We start from the raw sequence: 8,341 nt of genomic DNA on the forward strand, positions 1-8,341 counted from the left end.
CAGTCATTAATAAATCCTTGTTTCTAGTCTGTCCCACCTCTGCGTTTCCTTTCCCCGTCAGCTCGCCGACGTGACACATACAATCTCTTTTCTCATAACATCCCGGCCAAATACTCCCCCCGGAACTTTACAAAACTTATTCAGTAAGGTAAACCTGGTGAACCTGGTCATCCATACAACCATCATCTACTATGTGTGTCATGATTCGGACCGGCAGGGGTTACTCCGGATCCGGACCGGAGTTTCGTGTTAGTCTTGTGTAATGTTCCCTGATTGTGTTCACCTGTTGTCTATTTATATAATTGTATAAAGCTATCCTGTTCGTGTCTGTTCACCGTCGGGTCAATGTGCATGTAGATGTTCCCCTGTCTTGTGTAGTTCGTATTAAACCCCTGTCCTGTGATCGTGCGAATGCGTCCTCCTTCATGCCATGTCCAGCCCACCCGTGACAGAATGACCCGACCACGTGGACGCAGCTGATCTGCGCCCCGCTGGGATCCAGGGAGCCGTGGATGGTCGGGAGGACGTCTGCTCCATAGTTCCATGTTCAAGGTTCCATGTATGGACGTTCCCCGACGCCGCCGTCTCGTCCGGATTCCAGCGACGCACCTCCGGTAATCGCCAGTTCCCCGCCATGATCCATGTCAGGTTTTTAATCAGTTCCCTAAGCGTGGCAGACGCTCGGCGGCCTACGAAAGCTACCGTGGGGTCGAGTGGATCTGTCACGCGGTCCATGTTCCCCCTGGCGATTCCGGAGGCGGGGGAGTACCGGCGAATCCGTGCAACCGGACCTCGATGGCCTACGAAAGCTACCGTGGGGTCGAGGAGACCGGTCGCACAGTTCAGGTGCTCCCGGCGTTAACCGAGACGAGGGAGGCGGCGAACTTCCCAGCGGGGCATACCGGAGACTGACCGGAGTGACGGTGCCTGCGGATGGCGGACAGGATGCCGGTCCCCCACGGACGAGCCGTGCTTTGGCCCGGGCCTGACACCGCCGGTGCAGGACAACCGCCACTCGTCCTTATGGACTTCTCCCCCCTTTCATGGACCGTTTGGTGGGCACTCCCAGGTGGTAGTGCTTTTAGTGGGGAGTACTGTCATGATTCGGACCGGCAGGGGTTACTCCGGATCCGGGGTCCGGACCGGAGTTTCGTGTTAGTCTTGTGTAATGTTCCCTGATTGTGTTCACCTGTTGTCTATTTATATAATTGTATAAAGCTATCCTGTTCGTGTCTGTTCACCGTCGGGTCATTGTGCGTGTAGATGTTCCCCTGTCTTGTGTAGTTCGTATTAAACCCCTGTCCTGTGATCGTGCGAATGCGTCCTCCTTCATGCCATGTCCAGCCCACCCGTGACAATGTGATATATATGTCTCCCTCTCACAGGGAAAGTGATAACTGGCCAGGCTCTCCACCACCACTCACTAAAGAGGTGCCCCATGCACCACTCACTACTAGGAACACGATAACAGAACACATTAACTCTGTGTCTTACTGGCTCTACAATGAATGCCAATCACATGGAATGTTGATTATGACGACAAGAGATTCCCAATCCCACTAACTTATCTTTCCATAGGTACACTTTTATGTGTCATGTTATGAATCAATCGATTTACTGGCTTCACCATTCTCCCTACTTTTGTCCTAATCTGGTATATAGTGGTTGCTTGGGATGTAACCTTAGCAGACAAAAGGGTTATGGAGGGTACTACCCTAGCTAGCAGGAACACTGGTGCTTTCAGTCTCAATGTCATGGTTGTTATTTGAGGCACTGTCATAACAAGGTGAGTTGTTCACAGATAGGGAAACAGGTTCTGACACTTCCAATCCTGAAGGCACTTGTGGGTCTTCTGCACAACCAACTGTGTTGGTAACTTCAGCCACCCAATTAACGGTACGCACAGCACTGTCTATGACTGAATCTAGAACAGATTGAGTTCCTCCAGAGTTCTCGCAATGTATCTATGATGAAAGAACACTCATCTCCAACTTTGAGCAGGAGGACATTTGCTTGCAAGAGTAAGTTGGGGTGAACAACTTTCTCATGTCCCAAGCTGGTGTTCCTGACATGAAGATATGGCACCTGGGGTCTTTAGATTCCACAATGTAAGTGGCATATTTCCACTTGTCTGCCAGTTTTCTGCATCCAAGTTCTCCCTTATTTGCCAAAAGGACCTGGTCTCCTACCTCAATGTCGCAGCCTTTGGTTCTTTGATTATACAATTCTGCTTTACGACGCTGACTATCTGTTACATTCCCGTTTGTGCAACCAACAAAGCTTCCTTTAAGTCATCTCTCATCCTCTTGACAAAGCTGTTGTAATCTACATGATGACTGTCCCTTTTAACGTTAGGAAAAATAACGTCATCCGGTAGACGTGGAATTCTTCCAAAAATGAGGTAGATTAAAGGTCTTGATGCCACTTCTGCTTAGCTCTGAGTGATAAAGCTCTGATCAACTATCGTTCTGTTAAAGCGCTCAGCTTGACCGTTTCCCATTGGATGATATGCAGTGGTTCTTGACTTCATTACTCCAACTACCTGCATGAGCTCTTGGATCAGCTTAATCTCAAAGTTAGCACCTTGATCCGAGTGTATTCTTTCTGGAAATCCATATATACAGAAGTACCGGTCCCACAGCTGTCGTGCTACTTGCTTAGCTGACTGGTTTCTACACAGGAAGGCATGCACCATTTTGGTTAAGTGATCCGTTACTACCAAAACATCCACGCTTCTTCCATTCGAATCCTCTGCTGACCAGAAGTCCATGCAGACAAGTTCCAACCAGCTTGTAGTTCTGATACTGTATAAGGACACTCTACCCTCTGGCTCAGGTGTCTTGCTGACCACACATTGTTTACAACACTTGACATGCTCACTAACATCCTGTTCCATTCCAATGTAAAAGAACCGCTGTCTTGGTGACCTTGGTGTCCAGAATAGTCATGAACTCCTTCCAGAACATCCTTAAATCAGCAATGACGGAACAATGAATTGGTGTCTTCTCTTCCCTGTCGGAAAATCTTTACTGACTCTATACAATACGGCATCCAACATTTTCAGTCTCTCCCACTGCTTCAACGCTTTAAGTACCTTGTATGTCTCTTTCGCACGCTCCTTACGTGAAGGTCTCCTGCCACAGGCCATGTAGACAAGAACACAAGAAAGGGTAGCATCCTTGGCTTGCTTCTCCTGCAATTCCCGGAGGGAGAATGAATGCGATTGTAGGAACCGTGCCTTCAGGTTCAGCTCTGTACAGCTCTATAGGCCTTTGACTTCCTGATGATCTCCTTTTCCTCCATCTCAGTCAACACCTGTCGGAGTTTCTGGTAATGTGCTGAGGGTACACTATGGTAGGGTACCCGGATAGACAGGTGGATACGATGGACAATGTCCCTGGCCTTCCCACAATCAAGCGTGTCCTTGGAGAACACACTCTCATGCTTCTCAATCAATTGCAGCAATTTGTTTGAGAGTTATGGGTGAGTGGCCTTAACTCAAGACCTTAACTGGCACCCACCTGTCCCCTGTCATGGTAGCTATGACTGGCAATAATTACCTCCTTCTTGTGGGTCTGCGCTCTTGGTGGTTCAAAGACGATGGTACTTCCTTCAGACACTGGGGAGGTCACCGGTAGCTTAGCCCACACCAGATGTTCATGCTCTGGAAGTAACGTGACAGCACGGGCTAGTTTAGCAGTTCCTATGACATCAGGTATTTAATTTCCCTTCCAACGATTGAAGCCGGACAACATGTTCATAAAATAGGAGACCTCTGGGCTCCCTGGGGCCTCAGGCTGTGCGACACAGTGCCAGTAAGATGACATCTGCTTCATTTGACTCTGTCGGTACTTAATGACATTCGTGACCAAAATCAGCTCATCCTGCTGTCCGGGTACTACTAATGTGGGCACGTAAACTGTGTGACCATACACTTCCATATTTACATCATGCACATGCTTAGGACAGACTTGGACACCTCCACAGCCTACAAGGACAACATCAGTAGGAACTGTACTTTGGGCTGTGGTTAAACCTGCATCTAGCAGTCTCTGTTCAGCCTTTTCACTCATAGTGCATGCCATGGATTCACTGGCCAGCAGAGCATGCAATGAGACTTTATTTTCTACAACAACATGCACATAAAACAGACTGTCTACTTTGTCCAATTTCAGCAACATCGTGAAGTTGGAAGTAGCCGCAACAATTTGTTCAAATTCATACATGGCATCACTAGTTCTGAGGGTTCCTCTTTCTGTACTCACATGGTCGCCTCCCGAATGTGAGTGATTCAGTTTTCCTGGTTCGATTGACAGACTGGACGGTGCGGTTAGCTGTCCCAGGGCAATCCCTTCATTGATGTCCAGTTTCAAAGCAGACAAGGCATCACTTTCAAACAGTGTGTACAAGTGGAATGTGACTCATCACCACACACATTGAAGGTGGTACGCTGCTCCCACAAGAAGGATGAGGGCCTGGCTGGAGCAACAGTGGGGAACTGGCTGGTTTATTCGAGCACCTTCTCTAGTAGGGCTTCACGATTTGGGGAAAAAGACATATTGCAATTATTGAGATCAATATTGCGGTATGCGATTGCGAAATGATAAAGGGCACTTGCTTGTAAATCAATGAAAAGTCGCATACAAATTACTAATAGTGAAATGTTTAATTTCAAAGTGAAACATACAAACTACTTATAACAACTTGAAATGCCCAGTTCTTTCATACAATATTCTACAAAATTAAATAATCACAAAAAAACTCTTTACATTACTGTCGAACGACAAACCCTGGTAAGGCTAAACAACTGTTTTGATTATATTTGGCAATTATAAAATCCCGTATTGTAGTTCTTACGTTTAACCAAAACGTTGTTTGGAGGATGACTTGAACACAGGGATGCATAGCTTTGCTAGCTTAGCCTAGCTTAGCTAGTTAAACTGAGGTGAATTTCTTTAGGAAACCTTCAAAGTTTGAAAAAAGTTAACTAAACAGCTAAGAACAGTCTAAATAGTTAATGCCTACGTTTAGCCAAAACGTTATTTGGAGGCTGACTTGAACACAGGAATGCATAGCTTCGCTAGCTTAGCTAAGATTAAGACTTATAAAACGGGATTTTATAATTGCCAAATATATTCAAAACAATTGTCCAGCCTTACCTATGAAATGTAATCCCCCGGGATCTGGTTTGGAGCGTACAGCGGTTTGTACAGCCCCAAGCAGCACAAGAGTGAGGCATTTTTATTCACGTCTCTCCATAGACATGTATATGCTTCACTGCACAGCACGTCGCAATATGGCGGCGACGTTGACATACGTGTACCCATATGTCTATATGAATCACGAATCTGAGGTCTCCATTGAACCGAATCAAAGTCATGTGACCAAACACGTCACATTTAAATCGCAGCTTTTTGTGTTCATGTAATCGCACAGACTGACATCGCGATTACGATTAGATTAATCGTGCAGCACTATTCTCTAGCATGTCGAGAACATGCTCCAGTGTACCTGATTCTGTACCTTGTCTTGGCATCACTTGACATGACTGGGACACACTGCGTTACATTAGCATGATCACACCCACCAACGCTGGTGGCCGCGGGGTCCGTGACAGAATGGAATGTGTGAGGCTTGTGCACGCCTGGAAGATGCTTCTTTGCTTGCATCTCTCTCTGATTCTCGTCGATGGCTTCCTGCACCTCGATCATGGGCCATTTACCTATGGTTTTGCACTTTAACACACTAGAAAGTGTTATTCCAGTGTATTTGGGCAGTTTCTGATGAACGCTGATGGATGCTATTTCAGCATCCTTATTCTACATTCTGCTACCTTGTTGGTCCAAGTGTTTGCTGGCTACTTCAGCTGATGTGTTGAACCTCACCCAGTAGTCAACAGGTGTCTCTTGAGCAGTGGGCAGTGTGGAATACAAGTCGGCCAATGGTAGGCATGACGCTGGAGTTTCGCTGAAGTAGCGTCTCAAGGTGCAGTAAATTGCTTCTGGTTTGACAGCAGCATTATGTAAATTACTTTTAAGAGTTAGCTTGACAATGTTCTTTGCTCTGCCCATTAGGTGTTCCAGAATCTCATCAAATGTTTCAGGCTGTGCACACTGGTTAGCCAACTTCCCTCAACCAAGTGCTTCTCATTGAACCTGAAAAAGACAAAGAGGTACGTCCAGAAATAAAAGAGTTGAAAACTACAACATCAGAGCCACAGCTAGGCTCTGAGTGTTTCGAGAGATACTCAAACTGGACCAAACTGTGCAGAGTCATAGCCAGACTCATTCATGTCGTACCTGCAGGAGAGATGATGTGTTTGGATGTTCAACCCCACTCTCGCATCTCACATGGGAGGCTCGTGGGAGCGCCTCATAGGGGTCGCCAGGCGTTTTCTAGACGCAATGATGTCACAAACTGGTCAAAGGCAGTAATTAGTTCATGATGTGATAAGTTACATAAATAAGGTGATTAATAAGTTCATAGTTAAAAATTAGTATAAGTAAATTGGGGTTGAAATCTGATCCAAGTGGGACATCTGTATCACAAATGATCTTGTCGTATTGTACGCGCAGAAACATGAGCGAGTGGGCGCTCTCACAATGGAGTTGTCTTTGACGTATTTTTTCCGGAAATGTGAACGAGTGCTTCGGCAGATTTAGGAGAGAAAACAACGCATGTAAACGCTAAATGTGCCCTACACGCTTGTGCCTTGGGAAACTTTCGTCATTGTCAGTATTGATGTGTTCATAAGCACTCAGATATGTATTGGAATCACTTTTAGTTGATAAAATATGACGCTAATGTAATGCAATGTGCACGTGTTCAAGCTAGGCTAATAATTATGTGTGGCATTGAAACGTGTATTAGCTAGTAATTCATTTTTCCCTTTTTGTATGTTTCAGTTACAATATAAGAAAAGAGTTTATAAAAGATCTTCAGTAAAATCAAGCAAGCCTTGTGTGGAGATCTCTTTTATTTGTTCGCTGGCTGTCTAGCTTCACATGGTCACGTGTTGTGAGGACAGCACACTGAATGTCACTGAACATTATATAAGAGCCAGCGAGTTAAGTGCAGACGTTTCTAACATAGAATTTCTAACATTAATGAGAAACAATTATCATAATCACAACACAACTGGTCTGACAATAGTGATGTCAATTTATTTAATTTAATGTGTAATTAAATTGTCAGTGACAGTGGGGGTTAAAAACTGACTATACATGGTGTTGTGGTGATTGTTTTTGTCACTGTAACATGGGAACAGAAAGAGAATTAAAGAATAATTTCAGCGATATAAGCCGAAAAACATCAAAAATGGTTTTAAAACAACATTTTATTTTCAGTTGTTTGTTTAACCCCGGACCAAACTGTTGGTCACACCACCACCCCCCTCTCTGGGGACAAACTGACTTTCTTCTCTTTCAAGATGGCCCTAAAATGTGAAAAAGAAAGATATTAGACCAACATTAGTTTCAACAGTAGAATTTTTTTTTAAACTGAATAATGACATTTTAATATTATAACAAAATGAAAATTAGGATGTTGTTGGCTGAGGAAGTGTCACTTACACATTGATGAATGTGACAGCATCGTTTTTGATGTGCTGAACTTGATGAAGGTCACCCAGGATGAGAGTCTCAGCAGCGTTGTCCACGGTGAGGCAGCTGCAAAGTGTGTCCTCACACATGGACTTCAGACGATCCAGCAAGTACTGAAAGACAGAAGGAAACAGACAGACGTAAAGAGATGCATCTGAAAACATCCACAGTACTGTGTGAGTTTGTGTGTGGAGTGAAAGTGTGTGTGTGAGCTACCATGTCTGCTGCAGCAAGCAGCTTGATGGCCATCTGACGAATGTTGGGAGCCTTTCCCCAGTAGATATAGATCAGGATCTCCTTGAGGACGTCGGGCTTCATTTCCTGAATCTCCACGTGGTTCTAGAGGAAAAGCAGAGCTGAAATCAGTACTGTTCTAGACTGCATGAGAAAAAGGTGGGAACATGGCTCCAGCAGAGAGCAGATAAGACTCCTGTAGCAAATCTCTTGTAGTCACATGATGACAAAAAGGAGTTTTAAAGATGAGCATTAAATTCTTTTTTTAATAATTTAACTGTATAATAAAGCCCAAAAAAGAGAGGTAAACAGTGTCAGATGGATAAAGACTTTTTAAATGGCTGACGTATCCCTCACTCACACACACCTGGGTGTAGTTGTAGCTGCTGGCCATTCTGGAACTCTGAAGATCTGCAGGAACCTCTGATGAAGGAATCTTCTCGCTGGAAACGCTGTGGCTGGTGGCTTTCTCACAGGAATCTCTTGCAGGGGTTGTTCTTCTTGTA

The sequence above is a fragment of the Denticeps clupeoides genome, chromosome 9 (genome assembly GCF_900700375.1).
Source record: "Denticeps clupeoides chromosome 9, fDenClu1.1, whole genome shotgun sequence".
NCBI classification, from domain to species: domain Eukaryota; kingdom Metazoa; phylum Chordata; class Actinopteri; order Clupeiformes; family Denticipitidae; genus Denticeps; species Denticeps clupeoides.